General features: G+C 39.2%; 1 long non-coding RNA gene across 1 annotated transcript; it reads right to left on the bottom strand.

Moving 5' to 3' along the window:
* Positions 1-2,077: 2,077 nt before the first annotated feature.
* LOC147800000 (uncharacterized) lies at positions 2,078-17,440 on the bottom strand. The gene is made up of 4 exons (XR_015424510.1): positions 17,230-17,440; positions 8,746-8,936; positions 6,058-6,231; positions 2,078-5,553 (listed from the first exon to the last, which is right to left on the bottom strand). It is a non-coding gene; the product is annotated as an uncharacterized LOC147800000 (long non-coding RNA).
* Positions 17,441-19,457: the final 2,017 nt, after the last annotated feature.

The raw sequence follows: 19,457 nt of genomic DNA, 5'->3' as shown, positions 1-19,457 counted from the left end.
GCCCTCTCCAAATAGAACGGCTCGTAACATGTTTTGGCATTGTGCGACTTATTACCCTGTTTTGCAGAGCGGGTCACATTTACAACAAACTACATGGAGCGTGATGGTCTTCAGTCTAAGGCAATAAATATCCAAACTGTTTATGGGGCTTCAAAGTTTTGCAATACATGACACTGCAATTATTGTATCCAGATTTGGAAATGACTTGCAGATCAAAAGAAAATCTGATGATTGGTATTTTTTATTTCATGATTTGATCGATGCATTTCTCTTTGAATGAAATGGTCTTGATCAAGGCACTGATAACAACTTGACTTTATCACACAGGGATACTAGAAGATAGACTCTATATGGACTCTGGTTAAACTACTTCAACAATGACACCCATACATATCTGATATACATGTAGGCATACATGTAGCTTGGGGTTCAAGTCTTCTACCAGTCTGAGAATGGTACACTGGGTGCAGTGGTATCCATTAGAGGAACACAGCTTGGACTAGAATGTTCATAGAATGACAGCAGTTCATAAGCCATTATCTCTTCAGTTGATGTCAAGTGTTTTACTTTTATCCGCCAATTTATCTGATGGAAAAGGTTTGGAATATTAAGCAAATTGTGATGCAGTGAGTTTAGACACTCTGCGCTCAACATTGCATTAGGAACAGTGGATGGTCAACTATTCAACCATTGATCTTCCAAGCTTCTAGGTTTACCGTAAGCTTATCTGTAGCCAAAATATGAGGTTCTTGATTCAAAGAATATTCCAATATTCAATGTATCAAAGAATAATACAGTTCTTGCAAAGAGAAAAAACACTTGTCATAACCTTGATCAAGATTGTTCAATTACAACATCAAGAGGGTATTTTGGAGTCAGATTTTACTTTTGGCATTGCTAGTGGCGTAGCTTGGAGGAGGGATGTTGGACGGTCAAGTCTACCAATGTAGCAGACGGCAATATTCTTCATAAGTTTCATGATTCCAGAGATCTGACCATTGGCTTCTGATCTCTCTACAGAGGAGAAATGAAATGTCTCCAGATGACATGCAAGATACATGTACTTTCTTAATTCCTGGGCATACAGGTTGCCCATGTGCCTCTTGTACGGGAAGGGTGCTTGCCACAAACTCCTCCTGAGATGCTACTCCAGAAGTGATTCCCAAACCACTGGTGGACAATTTGGAGCCAATGCTGGGCATTTAAATGCATAAACATCTGAAAAATTCCCGCAGAATTCTGCTTTATCTGACTAGATTTGTCTTTTTCCCTGTGACAGATGACAAATGGGAAAGCTCACAGATTACAGACAGCAACTCTGCAATTAATGGCTGTCAGGGTTAACCAAGCTTTGCTCAATACTGTCACACCAGGATTAGTAAGAAGGAGGCTCAATCTTAACAGATTGGATGTATCACAAAGCTATGTATGAATAGCCTCAACCTCTTTTACTGCTTTTTTTTTCAAATAGGAAAATGAGTGAGTAGGAGACAATCATATTTGTAGTTATTTTACGTGAATATGGCCATCCAATCATTAAGTATACTAGAGTTGGCCTATTGGCTCAATATTTGTCCAGGTTGCAAGCCTACTCTTGATAAACTGGTCACTCAGCAACTATGACTTCAGTTATACTGCATCCCTCCCCGGTTGCTACGCCACTGCATATTACCTTAGACTGAAGACCATCTGTGCATTACCACCTTGTTCATACAGACTATAGCCCTACTCCTAGCCATGAGATACACAGTTCGGTTTAGCAAGTAAGACACCAGGATGTACAACCATTTTTGTTTACACCAGTGCATGAATTAGTTCTACAAACTTCAATTAAACTTACCATGGACCTTGTGGCTGGGACTGGCTCCCCGTGTCGATGCCACAGTTTCTGTTTTAGGATACTGAGAGGCAAATTGGTACCCAATCTCCCAGGCCATTCACTCCTGATGAAAGGGGAACACACACTCCATTCCCAATTTGCTCCCCAACCTTAACCTCCTTTGGTATTTTACTATTCTCCCTTTGGAGTTGGAACTAACAGCAGAGGTTGAGTTTTCTTCAGGAGACACCACAGAGAGCCTTCTAGGGTGTGGACGTTTTCCAGTTCCATGTAATATTGTCACTATAGGAAAACTGTCAAAGGAAAACTTGCCAGAGCTCAAATTGTATCCAACTAATGCCAGCTGCTGGATGTTTGAGGGTCAGTGATGTGACATAAAGGGACAGCAGAATTTGCTGTATAGAGTGGCATTGCATTTGAATGGTCCTCTCTGATGAAATCTCCAGTCAACATATGACCAGATTCAGGAATATGTGTGTTTCCTGTGGAATTGGAGTGAATGGTCCTGGATACATCGTCCACCAAGCCTTCTACCAGGGTGGTTCTTCTATATGAATGCACACCAGTAATCTCCACAGCAGTTTCAAGAGTTCTGCTTCTCTTTTTTTTCTCTGATTTTTTTATTTGTGACATTTTATCTTTTGCTTCTGCAATTTACACATGAATTGGAAAATATTTGATGGCACTACCACAAGAAATTTGACATTTTTCAGTTTGAATGAATGCTTTGAGAAAACAGCTTTTATAAAATGCTTTCCAATAAGGATTCTAGTTTTGGAGTTTTGGAACTGGAGAAAATGCACCACTTGCAGCATTTTGCACAAAGGACTACAATCGGCACAATCTGTTTATTTGAGATATTCAGTGTGCTTCCAAAAAGCTTGCATTCTTGATCTTCACATTAAAATATTTGGTACACAGAACTACAAGTTGCTTGTAATTACAGAATGTTTGCTTAAAAAAAAAGCATCATTTACCATGGAATTTTAAGCTCAACTTCTTTCCACATTATGCATGCATTCGTTGCTTGATTGACTGATATTTTGCAATCTATTTCATCCATTTTAAGATGTTTTCCCGGAACTCAACAGGTATGTTTAAACAGAACTTCATGACTGCACACTGCTTGACAAGTGACATTGGAACATGTGAATACAATAACAGTCAAGATACTAGAGTTAAATGATGGAAGCTATCCAGCATGAATGTGGGTTAAAACAACTGGCCTAACATCCTGAGACACTGTTGAATATCTGAGGAAACCCACAAAAAGGGACCATTTTGTACATCTCCCATCTTCTCAGATCAAAAACAAAGATGTAATGAACTCTTGAAATGTCAAGTGAGCAATGGCAGAGTAGATGCAGAAGTGTTCTCTTGGGTTGCCATCCCTGGAGCAGTGGTTAAGTACATCTGCTTGACAGACAAAATGACCAATTGCCAAAGTTAAGAGGATCCTTACCATGTTACAGTCAACCGAGATATCCACTATCACCCAGACTTGCAAGATTTCAGGAGGTTGTATACATCACCAACAGCTGATTCACAAGCCAATGCAGATAGCAGGCAACCACCAACCTGTCAGTGTCTGTGGGCAGGGAACACACTTGCACGCACCAGGAAGGCCTGCATGTGACTGGGCTAAGAGGTTTTGATTTGGTTTGCCTGGAGGTAAAACACAACAATGTACATATTAGTGTGAATGTTCCAAACAAGAGATTAAATAGAGTAGAATCAGCACTTCAATTACAGAGGAGACCTGCTGCGCTACTTTTTGGAAAAAAACTACATTAATCTTCATGTTGCCTCTTTAGAAGCAACGGCTGATGCATTTGAACTTGAAACGACATACAACAAAAAACAAAGTTTATAAGGTTCCCTTCCAAAGAACCCGTAGGCACTGCAGGCCCACTTTTTGACTTAATTTTGTCAAACTTTATACCTTGGGTTTTCACTTTGACAGAAACTGAAGTTTGAATACATGAGTTATCGCAGTCTCTTCCAACAACTCCTATAGCATCTTCATTGTTTGAATTTAGGAGGCTTCAATCTGTGCTGATTATACTCAAGGTGCTATGTGTAAGATGGGTCATACATGTTAACCTCTGAATCAATTAAGAATTAAGGTGCAATATGTGCTTCTTGATTGGGCAAATACAGGAAAACAACTGCAAATAGTTAGAATTGCTACAATTATTTTGCTCATTTAGAATTAAACATTACATGTAAGCTGGAGTTTGTGGTTACAGCATTTCGTGTAGGAAAAAATTGTTTTGCAAAGATGCAAGGTTTGGATAAGAACAGTGATTTGGGTTCTACTTGTCTTCACAAGCAATCTTAACAGATCAATATTTTTTCCATAATTCAGAAGTCCGCATACTGTGATGAACACTTCATCTGAATGGAGACAACTGATAAAAGAAGCTATCAAGATGAACTTTACAGGCATTTTAGGAAATAGTGGATTGGTGGTTGTAGTAATATTGACCCATCCTACAGGCAGCTTTGGAAGGTTTTACCATTCAGGCATTTGACAATAGTTTTAACAGAAATTTCTTTATGGGAACCAGCCCTCACATAATGTACACATGCAATATTTGGTTCAAAATTTGTTTGCATAAGATACATGTACTGTTCCTTATGACAAGAATAGAAATATGAAAAATACTGTCCAAATTTGATAACCTGAACATGTTTCTCAAATGGTTTGGACGACAAGTCCTTCACATTCTTTTACGGTTTCAGAATTTAGTTTCAAACATTTTGCAAATTTTTAATGAGTGACTGTTGTGAGGGGCTGGCCATGAATGTAATCCAGAAAAAAAAACAACTAAGGAATGTTCGATTAAATTACTGACTTTTTACAGAGTCTGGTTTTCACAAACATAGTTCTGTCCCAGTGGTGTATATCCTAATGGCTTTCTTTGTTTTGCCTTGAAAATTTGTCCATTCTTCACACAAAACAACCCAAGGAAACTCCAAGTAAAGAAAGTGACTTGAGAAAATCTGATGATTGATTTTGACTGTGCTAGAGCCTACTTCTTATGCTGATAAATTTGTCTACATGTACATGTACTTCCCAAAGATGATATGGGCATTACTTCTCAAGTACGGCATCAAAATTTGTTCACACAATACAGCCATTTTAAGCTATATGATTGAGCTGCGATTGGAACACTTAGAAATCAGTTCTAACTCTACACCACTGGTCATCCACACTCCATTTTTCTTTAAAACCAATGTCCTTTCAGATAATACTGTCCATGGCAGGTTTTCTTTACATTAGCAGCACTGAAAGGCTACAGGTTAGAAGTTCATCAAAGTGTGCAGTGAAAGGACGGTCTTAAGATTAAAGTCCACTGCAGAGGATAACTCAGTGCAAGTCTCCATGTATTCTCCACATAACTAGATTCAAACTGCAGCATGTGAGCTCCAACTTGCATCCATGAAAGACGGCTCAACAAGTGTGTGCTACAACACATCTTTAGGAACACACTATCCATGCACTGCGATGTTCACTGTGATGTTCACGATGAGTCTCTGATGGTCACTCCTACAGTACAATCTCATTGCTACGATAACCTCTCTCTATACAACCAGCAGAATTTCCCCATGGTGCAGGTGGATAATGAACTTCTCCATTCTTAGTGAAGATGGCACTTCTTGAAACGTCATCCTTAACACCTTGAGGAATGCCTGTCCAAGATCCATACCTGATGAATAATAAAGAGAAGATTTGGACTAAATGAGTTGTGCATTATGTTATGGTTTGGATGTGATTGACAAGAAACAACTCTATGAACAAATTATTATTAGATTCAAATGTCTTCCAAGAAATGCCTACAATTCTGAACCAAATCTCAGACATTGCAGCCAAATACATTTCAAGTCCACATAAATCGGAGGGTCCCGCACCTTTAATGCTGGCTAATTTTTATGACAATGTGCGGAAAACAAAAGTGCAAATCAAAATCAATAAAAAAAAACCATGACAGGGGAGGGCTGATTGTATGCAAGTAGGACATTCATGACATGAATTACAATGTGCATTAGCAAACCTGCACAGTACACTAATGTAGAAATGATTATTACACATTTATTTGATGACTGGCAATCATACCTGTGTTTCAAGTCAACTATATTTGACACATTTGAGCCCTATTTGAGGAAAAAACCCACAAAACAGCCCTGATGAGTCAAGTAGCAGAGTTACTCACCTGGCTGCTTTGAGTAAGAGCAGCACTGAGTCAGAACCACAGGAACATGTACTGTAGGGAGTACACACCAGACACTATGGCAACAACAAAGGCTGTCAATCAAATACTTGGTGTTGTCTCTCATTAGGATGAAGGTGGATCTCAGATGAAGAGATCAAGTCATCTCTCCTTGTCCTGCAATAAACAAAGAACATTCAGTCTTAGGGTTATCCAATGATCTGTCATTTATATACAAGTCAAAACAAAATAAGAACATACACGTACATGTCAGTGTTCTCCATGGGCTGTCTCCCCTGCCAAAATTTTGGGTCGTGCTGCTAAAATTTTGCCGCCCTGCCAAAATTTGTGCCACCCTGCTATTTTTTGAGTAATGTATTTTTCCCCGAATGTCTACTTTCTCAAGATTTTAATAAAAAAGAGGTTTACTGCAGTTTGTGGATGGAGTTTGAGTTTACCAACGATGCTTATGATGCACTGACAATGACAAGGAACACCAAGAGTTGAGTGCAGCATGAGTCTATATGTGACATTGCGTTATGTAAAGCATGTGTAATGGTGTGGACTGGACCCACTCTTAACGTATAATGCATTGTTAAAATGTAGTAGCGTTGAGAACCAGTTTATTCAAGCAGAAATTCCTTAACGCAAGAGGGCGTATTTTTTGAAAACTAGGCTGGGGCCAAATAACTTGGCTATGGCCTGATGTTATACACAAGTTTATGTAGAGAGGCCGCAGCCAGTTCCCAATTCGTCAACGTGTAATTTAAAGCCACAGCCCAATGAATGATTCGAATCTCAGATCTCAGGTGATTGTTGGCTACCTACAATGTACCATTATGCATAGTCAACCTCCTGTCCCAAAAAACCACTGCGTATGTTTTGTACATGTACACATACATTGTATTGCGCAAGCATGTACATGTACATGAGTGCATGTGACTGGTACTCGCGATGCAACATTGTTTTGTGGAGTGTGTGCAGGGGCCAGTGGAAGGACCATGCCATGCCTGAGCGGCCCCCACGCTCTGCTTTGATGGAGGGTTACATCATTTTTATGACGTGAGCTGGAAATTGTAAACTTATCTTTGCCTGAACATATTTCTTTTGTCCTTTTCTTTTCAAGGGCGCATTTTGAGGCTTGTTTTTACTCTGCCTTTTCACAGTCAACTGATCATTGAGAAAACCGCATGCTCTGCTCATCTTAAGCATGTCTCAAGTCACTAACATGACTAAGGTTCTGCTAAAAATGATCCACAAATTAAAATAATTTTGTCATCAAGTCTTTTGATGAAGAAATTCCTCCTGAAGAATATCATAGCCAATATTTCATGTTGTAAATGCAATCGGATTTGGGGCCAAACTACAGATGAAAGTGAACTGGAAATTGCCCCAGAATGCACCACAGAGCATCTAGAATCCAAAATTTTCTGGGGCCCTTAAGTGGGCCCCGGACCCCACGCCACAAGGGCTTCACGCTCACAATTTTGTCTACCGCCCTGCCAAAATTTTCGGCTGTGGAGAACACTGCATGTCTCTTGAAATATGACCAGCATATTGAAGCACTTTTGTAAAATGTACAAGTATATCAGTGTGCATCATCAATTAACCAGATAATTTAAATCAGTTCCATACATGTAGAACAATCATTTTGTTTAACTAAGCCAAAAATGTGGCTAGTTCAAGCCAGACGAATACATGTACACGACTAGATCTGCAGACAAAAACAGATGTGAATTTGTTTTGGAGGGGACGAACAATGTCAACAGAAAAGTCAAGTAAGCTGATGTCATACTGAGAAAAAAAGCTTTAGAGACAATAAAAATGGTTGTTTTGGGGGTTCAGATGTATCTATGAAACCTTGATGTACATTTAAGATGGGTTGTACAATGTAAGATAACAGGAACACTTGTGCTGTACCACCAGAAGGAAAGAAGTTTAAAGTTCTGAGTTTAAAAAATGACTGGCATATTATGAATTTTGAACTGAATGACATATAAAAGCTCTACAGCATGCCATATGTTATGGAGACTGATTGTGTCATTATTCACAGTAGGTATGCACATGTCTATGAATGTCCAAGGTGGCAAAAGTGTAGGTGCTTCAATGAATATGTACAGCAGGGTTTTCAGAATATTTCCCTCCAAATAATGGACAATAGTAAGGGTAGGACTTGAACTCCAATGTATTTGTATTCATGAGAAGCATGTTTGTCCCCCCCCCTCCAACATGCAGTACACTCTTCTTCTTATTTTAAAAGTCTCAACGTTTGGAAGAAAGGATAGCACTTTTAAAAAGATTTTAATAATTGGTCTCCAACATTCTTAGGTCAATGAGAAGAGCACATTTGTCTGAGTATAATTATACAGCATGTATTTACAGCAAGTATTTTTGGGCAGTATGCATAAATTCATTTGAATCGTGCTTGACATCATGGTGTTGGTGTTCAATTCAATATGTAGTTTTGCATATCCTGAGAAATCTGGTTACCAATGTCATTTTGTTACAGTTGTCCTGGGTGTGTATTGTTTTGTTCAGCTGACGTATCAAATACACATTTTCATCCGAGATGAGCCATTTGCCATTCAATACATCCAAAATGCCTGGGAGAAGGTCACAAGTTCTCCACTGTACCTGTATAAACAATCATGAATGGTACACAGTGTCCCCAAAGTATGTGCATGTACTTACAGATTTGTCATGAAGTTTGCACTACCAGTTTGATAGTACAGCCAGCCCATCCTCTCTACAACCTAAGCTCCTGGCCAGTGATCTACACATACATTCATGAACAGTGTACAGGAAGCATATGGTGGCTGGAAAAGGGACCCCTCATCAGCTGCCAGAACCATGCTCAATGCATTTCATCTCAAGACCAAGTTCTGAAGTAAAAAAGAAAAGAGAAACAAGTATGAATGTTACTTTAGTCAACTTTTAAGTTAGAAGTTAAGTGTACTAGATGTAGCAAGGAAAGACCTTTATTTCATGGAATGGACTTGACTTATGATATATGCATAAAACAGAGAGCAATATTCTAAAATACATGTATTGACATTCCATGAAGCCTTTATAGAACTCTGCAAAAGTTTCATTTTCACAACAGACATCTTGTCTCTGACATGTCCTCAATACCGTTCATGGAAAACAACCACTTTGAGGAAAAAATGAATGAAACTCATTTAATACAAAACAGGAAATGTCATGCATGAGCATGGGTGGATCCAGGATTTTACAGAAATAAAAATACAATGGATTCATCAACCGAAAATGGCCGTGAGAGATTTAAGAGGCATTACATTTCTTCATACTCAAAACGGAAGCCTTTTTGTAATTCTTCGTATGGCTGTTTTCCCTACTTATGTTGTACTTTGATGTGGTTTTGCAGTTTGTGGACCCAAATGATCAACTTTCACTGGATGGATTACCCTTGTTAAAGATAGTTTAAATAATACATGTATAATCCTACTGTAGGCCAAAATAATGTACACGTACACGCAAATATTCATTGTGAACAATTATATGGTCAATGTCGTGTTAGATTCAGGGGTGTGATTTGGTAAAATTGAAAAATCCACGAAACATACTTCGGAGGGTTTTGCAAGTCATGTCGGCCACAGCTTCCCTACAAATCGCAGCATTTCTATTTGATTATAGGAGGAGATTCTGGTACTACATGTACATGTACACGTAAGCCACCACAAGAGCTGTTCTTACTTTGAAGGATACAATTATAACATTTACTGCAACAAAACTCTTGTCCTCATTCACTTCAATTGCAATTAGCTGTAATTGATGACAATCAAAAACCTACATTGTAGAAGTGTCATACACACACAAATGCAGTTATCAGTGATCCACAAAATTTTATCACAATTTATTAAAACTGAAAACTGTCTCATACAGATGTGTACTGCATTACTTGTGACACCACGTGCACTTGCAGTACCCGGGTTTGTTGATTTTCAGGAGAAAGTTACGATAATATATCGATTTCCCTTTGGTTAATTCTCTGTCCACCTCGGTTTCCAGCCAGGAAAAGTTTCCAAGAATTCTTTAATCCTCTGTCTACATTCAGATCTCCTTCCTTACCGACTACCCTGTATGACATTTTTTATGGATGTCAACAACATCAGACCACCACGAGAACGAAATGCAATGGTAGATGGATGCAAGTTGTATACAGTGCATGCAACGACAACACGTGTCCCGTGCAGACACACACAGCAAACGTACAGTGCGTACACTGTACAGTACATGTACATACAAAAAAAATGATCATACCACTGGCCTGGGTCCCTACATGTATGTTTTAACAATGATACCCCCTCCGTTCAATTACCTAAGTATCTGGCGCGTTTCCAGGGGGAGTAACAATGCAAAAGCGCATGCTACACACCTAAACTTGTGCAAATCTTTTGCTTAGTTTCGCACCAAATATCTCAGTCTTTGCGTTACACATTGAAAGCATTGACAATACGGAAATCCGGAAAGTCTCAAAGAAATTCCGCAAATCTGAAAAAATCATACCCCTGTAGATTACTACATGTAGGTACATGTAATTTGAAAGTGTCGGCAGCACATGAACGATACATGTAGTGCTACTTTCATAAGTCCTCCAAATGACCTCTTTTGGGGGACTTCAGTGTCAAAGCCAGCATACAGTACATTGTTACAGCATGGAGACATAAAACACAGAGAAAGTTCAGTAACAACTTTTGGCGTAAAGCTAATAGTTCAGTCTGCAAGTCAAGTCATTGTAAATTAGTCTTTGAGCAAGTCTGAAAAAGTTACCACCGTGAGCACTTGCCTTAACCCAAACCCCTTGCAAATTAATTTACACAACTTGAAAACAGAGGGGGAGATTGTTAATCTTTGGTGCAACTTACATTTATTCACCGATTTTGGGGAGTCCAAGTTATGCCAACTTATTAGTGGTATAACTTACTTTTCCTCAGGTGGATCAAACAGAGGGATGACTCAATGGTTTAGGAACAACCACTATTTAGCACCTTGTTTGAAGGTACCCCATGACTTGCATTGCTTGCATACATGACCATCCGGCAGTATCAGTTGCCAGGAGTATAAGCCAAGGCCTACATGTACAGTATATGTACATGTATAGTCAAAAATTACCGTCATTTCAGAGTATGTATGGTTTCAGGCGTCTAGGAGTATCTCCAGCCACGATTTAGCTAGATTAAAGAGACGAACAAGACTTCTTGCCCTATTGAAAATTTCTATTCCTTTTACATTGCTTAATGAATAATTTTAAAAGCATTGTAAGATTTCTGACGCTTTTCATTTGAATCTTTGATGCATCATGCATGCTTACCACACGATATACAGACACTGTTTGTTAGCTTCCATTTATGATTACCTGAGTGGTGTCCATCATTCTTAGATTTGCATTATCCATAATTCTTAAGATTTGCAAACTGTTCATTTTTGACATTAATTAAGGCAGAGTTTTTAGCACTTTTTGTGGCAATTGTTGGTAGCTTTCAATCAGCACAAAAAATTGCCACCCCCATCATTTGCAAAGGACAATGCAATCCAATTTTCAACCAGTGACAGTGAAGCCAGACAATTTTGTTTAGGCCCATTTGAAAACAAATTTGGGTCAAAGTACAGAGTGTATGCAGTATGGTAACTCCTAGGGAATTCTTCCCCCCCCCCAAAAAAAAATTTAAGTGTGCCATGCAAGAGGACAGTATGTAACAATACAATGTACATGTACATACATGTACATGTACTAGGCAGGTTCCTCAAAATACATGTATGGACCATTAGATAGTGTACATGTAATGTTCAACTTTGAAGGTTCGTTTTTCCTGAAGTGGACAGCAGTGGATTAATTTCCAATGTTTGATGTAATGCGGGAAGTCATGGCTGATATCTTGAACAATGATGACCGTGTCAACCGTTCAACTTAATTGGAGTTAATTAAAGTCTTGAACGTCAGCATTTTTGACAGACATGAACTCCCTGTTAAAATCCAAGCCAATAGAATTTACTGAGGAGTGATAATCCCCAAGGTTATTTTACACAGATTTATATGTGGTGAAAGGTGATCATATTGTTGCGTTCCCTATATCAAGTCGATGGTAGCATGGACTTCATTAGTGTCTACAGGATGTGATATTTGGGGTCAACCATTTATTAAAGGGTAGACGTGAAACAAGGGGTTTGGGTGACAGTCAAACTGTATGGTTGGTTTATTGCTCTCACTTCTCTTCATCAAAGTTCAATGTGGATTTGAAGAAGGTGTAGCTTAACATAATACAACACACAAAAGGCAAAGTTATAGAGAGGCGAAGTTGTATATGAGTGTAACTAAACTCAATTTGGCAGGACCATTGGAAATGCAAGTCAGACGGAGTGGGTACGATACGTGTGTGTAGCATCGCACAGCTAGGCTACATTCATCAGGCCGGGCCATGGTGGGAGCTGTTCCGGACAACCGCGGTGACTAGCAAGGGCTAGACGGGGCCAGCGCCGGTATGTACCGACCGCACTGCCACTCAGACCGCAATGAGTTGAGCGCAATGATAAGATCACCGCACTGGGTACCATTGGCTCAGCGTAGAGACGGGGAGGACTGGGCTAGTTAGCAGGACATGGGTGGCGAGGGACACGGGGGTGTCTCGTCCGGCAATCGGTTCAGACGTAGCGGTGATGGGCCGCTACGACTCTCGCTAGCACCCTGGGCTAATTCATACCGCTCTCGGATCCGTCCAAGCTAAGCTAGCTGGCCATTCATATGTTACATTTCTTCGCCATAAGAATGGTTACTATCGCACTTCTCTCGGTAAGGGTCCAACCGCCGCACTACGTTGGGTTCCGCTCTCGCAATAAGGGTTTGGTCCGCCGCACCTGACCAACAAGCTAAGGAAAATCTGCTCTATTTATAGGATTCTAGAGGCTTAGGAATTAATCAAATATGAGTGTCGCTGAACAGCTCAACCAATGAAAATCTTCCATCTCAAAGGGTCACATGACTTCCTGCTAGAGTCGTGTGCAAGAATCTCAGTGTCGTGTGTAACAATGTAAAATACAGAATAAGAAGTCAAGTGTACAAAGTGTAGAGCTGGGTGCGTGAAAGTGCTTACCCGGTCATCTGTGGCGAATGATTGACAGTTACAAAGTTTGAGGTTTCTGAACATTAGCATTTCAGGGAACCTTACCACGCCCAACCACGCAGCCACATGGAGGGGAATTTTGACATGCCAAAACTGAGCAGAGAAAACACAAAGATAAAGGAGTGAAGGAACACGCGATCACGCCAGAGTACAGCATGAATAACTTAATACAAAATTTGTGTCTCTGCTACATATCCATAATGCATAGCTGAGCTAAATAAGAGACCCTGAGAAATGCAAGTACCAAGAACGAGTAAAACTAGGGGGCACTAGAATTCCAAGATTTGCGGGTGCGCAACAATATTTACACAGATTAAAACCAGAATCCCGAAATTAAAAAGTACAACAAGAGCTTTAACAAAGAGTGCAAAAAAGCACTGCCAAACCATCATCCTTTTACGACTGGACCGATCTCATTTTCTTCAAGTAGGCCTACGTTCCTGAAAACTGCAATCCAAAATACCGATCGTGGCGATTTTGCGGCTTCCATCAATCTCTCGCGGTGATGTTAGAGAAACATTTCGCTGCATCATGGCCTGTTTGACCTTTGAAATCAACCCAGATAGCGCACCCTCTTTTTTATTCGATATTCATGAGCCCCTCCATGGAATGGAGACGCTCCACGATTTTTCTCTTCGGAACAATTTTTCTCAAAAGAAAATCCGTCATTCTGAATGAGGTTCGCAAGAAAGACGTTTGAGACATAAAATACGATTCATGATGATAATCTAATGCTCAGAGTTGTTCATTTTAATTTTATTTTCGGCAGAGTTATCTCCAAAATAACCGGCTAAAGGAAAATTGCGCATGGAATTTTCGAGCACTACATGTGATAGCATTTTCGGAATTCTCGAACGTCATGAACACTTTGACGTGAAATTTTAAATGAATTGAACTCCATTTGATTTGCACTGGTAGCCAACCAAGTGTCCACCATGAGTACATATTATGCCTAATTATCCCCAAATAATCATTTTTATAAATCTGAAGGTGCTACTTTGTATTTTACATGTACATGATTAAAGTCACTCTTTTAGAAGTTTTGAAAAATGACACCCGCAGTTGCATTTTGGTCCATTTTATGAAGAACATGCCAGTAGAGTCCCCTAACATGACACACTCACTTCAACTTTCACTTGACTTGTCTAATACAATGTTGAAACCCTTCAGGAAAGAGTTCCATATACTGTACCATTAACGATTGATGCCTCTCTGCACCAAGCTATAAAACTTGCTTGAAAGAAGCCTTTTCTAGTTATGTATGCGAATGTTTGTGAATTTTCCCAGCTAAATTTCACTTTTTAGAACATGTTATCACATCCAATAGCTGTTACAACATTGTAAAATAAAGGGAATATTGGTGCTGTCTGCATATGGAATTCTTCCCAAACTTCAAATTCATTTGGTTAAATACTGGTACAATAAATTTCATAATACATATGTTGTTAAACCTTTAACACTTTCAGTGTCATGAAAATTTGTCCAAAATTCAGAAAAAGCAGCATCCGGAAATTGGGCAAGAATTTAGCTGAGTGTTCTCTGACGTGGCACACTTCATTTAAGAAATTCTTTTAAGTTGATCAATTCTCATAAATTCTAATTATTCCCATTTACATACTGGTACATGTACATGTTCCTCATAACCATAGTAACACTGTTCTTGTACTTGTATTTTGGGATGCATTTTTAAGATTTCATTTTGCACTTCAAAAAAAACCATTAGGAAAATTGAGGCTGAAAATAAAATTCCAGCCAGATGGAATTTCAAAGCAGGTGAGCACAATTTAGAATGAATTTTCACTTACATGTATGATGAAATTTGAGGAAAAAATATTGCGCCACCCGGGCAGATGGGCAAAAAATCAAAATGCACCACATTAGGGTACTGTACACCAACAATATCAGGACTAGGCCCACAACTACATGTACATGTAGGTACCATCATTTACCTAGTTCTGGATCGGAAAAGTTATTCAGTTACAAGCCACCGAAAAAAATCCTGAAATTCCAGTGAAATGTGGTCAGTTGTGAGCCTTGTATGTTGGAAATACTACCAAATTTTCAAAATCTTAACAATTAATTTGGATTTACAAGAGTGACAAAAGTTATGAGGACACTTTTCCTGGTTATGGATGGCATAAACCAGTACTTCACAAATAAAAAGTAACCACGCAAGAAATCAATTTTGCAGCCACAGCCATTTTAACAAGCTGATTTTCTGATGATGAATTTCCTAATTTAGAGAAAATAATTTCAGTAATAACAATTCCAATGAATAAAAAAGTAGAACCTGCGTAAATTTGGACTTGACTTTTTCAGCTGTGCAGTGAATTATCAACAATACTAGGCTATCCCCCAAGCCATAGAATTGACAAACCAATTACATCACTAAGTGATCGCTTTTGGGCTAACAAATGGTAGGGACAGAAATGAGAATTTTCAAAGTGGATATTTTCATTTGATTGTAAGTCAGTCTTTCCAGTCATGTAATTCTGAGTCATTTGGCACCATAATGAACAAAGTTGGTCAAGGGGTTGTGGAGATACGCACATTTGTATTTTGTGAAAAAGACTGTTTTTGGTTCAAGTTTTTAATGAGAGATTTGGTTAACTGTGGTACCAGAGAGGCTCGTTTCTTCACGTACACAAACATGTAAACATTTTTAGGTGCTAATAAGTCTTAAGCTTTGTACTGCTCTTTCTCTCTTCTTTCTTTGATTGGTATCCAAGGGAAGACATCCTGCAAAGTTGTAACGATGACGTTGAAGTTGGCACATTTGTTCATCGATACCATTGCCATGGCAACTGGTCTAATCTTCAATTTGATTATAAATAACAAAAGATTCATTTAAATTCAATGAATCTGTGTTCTACATGACCAGATATATCAACATTTGTTTTGTCAAAAAAGGAGTGGTGCCTAAACCAAATTTTATCTTCCAGTAAGTAGTTATTTTCAATTTAGTTTGTTTACAAAATGTTGGCACTACACAACTTGGTAAGCAAATTCAAATTGACAAATTTCTTGCTTCTTTTTTCATTTTTTGTGACAAAGTGTGGTTAATTGCCTCCCTTAGAAAAGTGATCTCTCCATAAAGTCATTGTAATGTACTCTGAAAACCAAAGCAAAATGAAGTCAACACTGGAGCAGAATATTTAGCAATAGTCAGATTCTTCAATGCATTATTGTGTGTTATACTGGTACATGTATGTGTGTCTGTTTGAATGGAAGTGCATGATATGGAGTTTTGTCAGAAAGTATAAGTTTAAACAGAAGCAGTTTTACAATAAAGAATTGGGGGTAACGGTATTCTAAATGAACTACTGACCCAGACAACACACAATTCTGAACAAAGTACATGTAAGAAAATGATGAGTTTGCTATCATTATTCAGCACGACAGTGAAGCACTTTGCAGCATTTGTGATCAAAGCCAGATGCAGTATAGTACGTTTTCCTACATGTAGTTCCGGATTTTGCTTATACTCCAATCGCTTGAAGTAAAACTTCATTTCTTCTACTTCTAAGACTACTTCTTTTGTGTTCTACATTCTCAAATAAGTTCAGTCAGAAAGGTGAAATGTAAGCTTCTTGTAAAAATGTTTGTGTTTAGAAAACAAATTTCTGGCCAGCTAGATTTCCATCTCGAACTTTGACTTTTTTGAACGGCTTGACCAAAATTAAGTGAGCTAAGAAATTGACCAAATTATACAAAATGGAAATCTGGCCAAAATCTGTAGAAGTTTTCTGAGAATGAAATTTCTTCAAGAAGAAGCCTACCCTACATTTCACCCTTCCAGCAGAACTTGTCTTGGAATGTAGAACTCAAGGACAACACAAAAGAGCTAGGTTTTTATTTCGAGCGATCCGGAACTTGGAAAACAAGTGCCATGACCGGAGGCCTCGGCCTTACGTTAGTTCACCGTCCAACCTCACATGTACTTGCCTTAACAAACACAAACATGACAATGCAAACAATAATTAGGCCTACATCATTTTTAAGCAATGTTCTCACTCCTTTCTCTATTCCACTGTACCTTTGAGAAATTGAAGCTGCGACACAAACTATGCCATGTTCACAAGTTCAGACTTTGACGGCAAAATCCTCAGAAATTCAGAAGATATGACTTCGTATTAAAACGCAACTAAATTGCAATACGTAGGGCCCAGGTACAATAATGCATGCATTCTGGTGCCACTGGTGCCCGGCTAGGTTAACGTGGTAGTACGACGATTAGAATCATGCGCGGGGTTTTCAAGCAGTTAGCGCCCTCTATGGGTTAGTCAAAACTTAATTTTTTGTACACAACGCGCAGGGAAAACCCGACTCTTCGGGCAGCTTGTTCTCGTATGTTCAGGAACAGATTTGTTGTTCGTGGGTCGGCCGCTCGATCGAACGCCGGGAACGTTACAACCGGTTGTCGTTACTAGTTACATGTATTTATAGTACACAAGCAACATGCAACATGGCGGCGTCCTTGTACATTCTTCGAGAGTTAATGTTTGGGCTAACTTATTAAAAAAATCATGTCTGTCATGGAAAATTATTCATGTTAATTTTGCAAAACTTTCCATCGACTCCATTTCTGTAAGCCATCTCGATAGCTTTTGCAGCTTTTCAAAAATCAAATCTCGCGAGTTTTCCTGTGTGTTCGTGTAAAACCCTGACGAGGAGGTGGTGTGTGAACTTGTTCCGAAAACAGTGTTTTTAGTTATGTTCCAGCCGTGCGAGCGCGAGAACGCGAATCCCATGTCAAGAACAGGTCGCCCGAACTCGACTGGATTATTTTTTTTTCAAAGGGAAGTCCAACATTTCAATAGGCGGAGCTTTTCCAGAGGTGTGGAGAATAGTTTCCTTTCAAGACTGGCAATAGAATATCTATAGGGAAAAAAGGACAGGAAATATCCCTATACAGCTGTGTAATAAAAAGAAAACGGGGCAGGTCGAGTCAGGGGTGTAGTGTTTCATTTTATCCCGTATAAGGCAAAAGATCCGATTATACGCTTCCGTACGAATAAAAAAAAATTAAAAAATGAAATGATAAAATAAGCATCTTTTCTGTCACGAGTTTAGTCAAAACATGAGGGACACCGTGTTTGTTTTCGAAACTTTCACCATGAGAACCCAATTTTCGGGAATTTTCAAAATTTCGTTTGACACAAATACCATTCTCGCGCTGAGCCCTACGAACATCTTTACGAATTGCGGCCGCGGATCGAGGAGAGCCCACTCTTCCGAGATAGGTCACCCTATACCTAAAACGTCTTCTCTCCAGTGACTTGCTCGATACACTCGTACGCGGACTTCAAATGACCGTTGAACCAAAACAATTTGTTGGATCACAGAATCGGAAGAGTTATTTTTTTTTTCGCCTCCAGATCTCAGTTGGATTTAACGGAAACTTCTCATTGATATACTGTGTGTTTTGTGCCTCTGTTGAGTTTCAACACAATATCGGAAAGAAAGGCCGAGTTCTTCGGATGGAGGGAGGCGGATTCCGCCCTCCATTAGCTGTAAGACGGTAAACAACAAACGAACAAACAAAAACAAATATAAACAATACTAAACCAAAAATAATTATCAAAACAGCTCTAGTACGAACTCAGCTTTGTGACCAAACACGTTTCTACCAGCATGTCATTCTAAATATTTCAATATGGAGCACTTTTTAACAGTGTATTGTCTGATTTCCTGATCTGGCACTTACTTGGCCCTCTTACTGGGCTTCTCAAGTTTTCCCGCAGCAACTTGAGATGCATTTTGCCGGCAAAATTGTCGAATGGAAGCGGACATCCCCAGCGACCTCTGTGAGGATATCACACCAAACCGGAAACGTTTTCGAACCTTGAGATGGGCATGTGTACTGAGACCTGAGATTAACCTTCGGCTTACGCTTATCATGGTTTACAGCATCTCCAGTAGTTTTCAATCTTGATAGGATAGGCGATCAATTTCCAGTACTGAGCTTTGAGACAAAAGCTTGTTGCAGTAGGGCCAATTTGACTTGAGGGAAACACCGTGACAAAACTACGTTATACTGTAATGGAACTGCCTGCTCGGAACGTGCTAAACTGATCAATAACTTAAGGAATCGCCGGCGGAAAAAATCTGATGGTGAAATATAAAAGGGACAAAATACACTGAGTAAAGACTGCATAACTTCCTGTTAGTTTTCATTCAATTTTACTTTTGTGGGGCGGCAAAGCTGGCCGAAAATATGCCGGCGGCACAGTGAAATGTGCTGCCAAGATGTACTTTCAAGGA

The sequence above is a fragment of the Acanthaster planci genome, linkage group LG02 (genome assembly GCF_054643075.1).
Source record: "Acanthaster planci isolate LZ-2023a linkage group LG02, COTS_SCS, whole genome shotgun sequence".
Classification (NCBI taxonomy): domain Eukaryota; kingdom Metazoa; phylum Echinodermata; class Asteroidea; order Valvatida; family Acanthasteridae; genus Acanthaster; species Acanthaster planci.
Note: the sequence above shows the minus strand (reverse complement) of the source record. Positions and strands in the feature narration are given on the sequence as shown.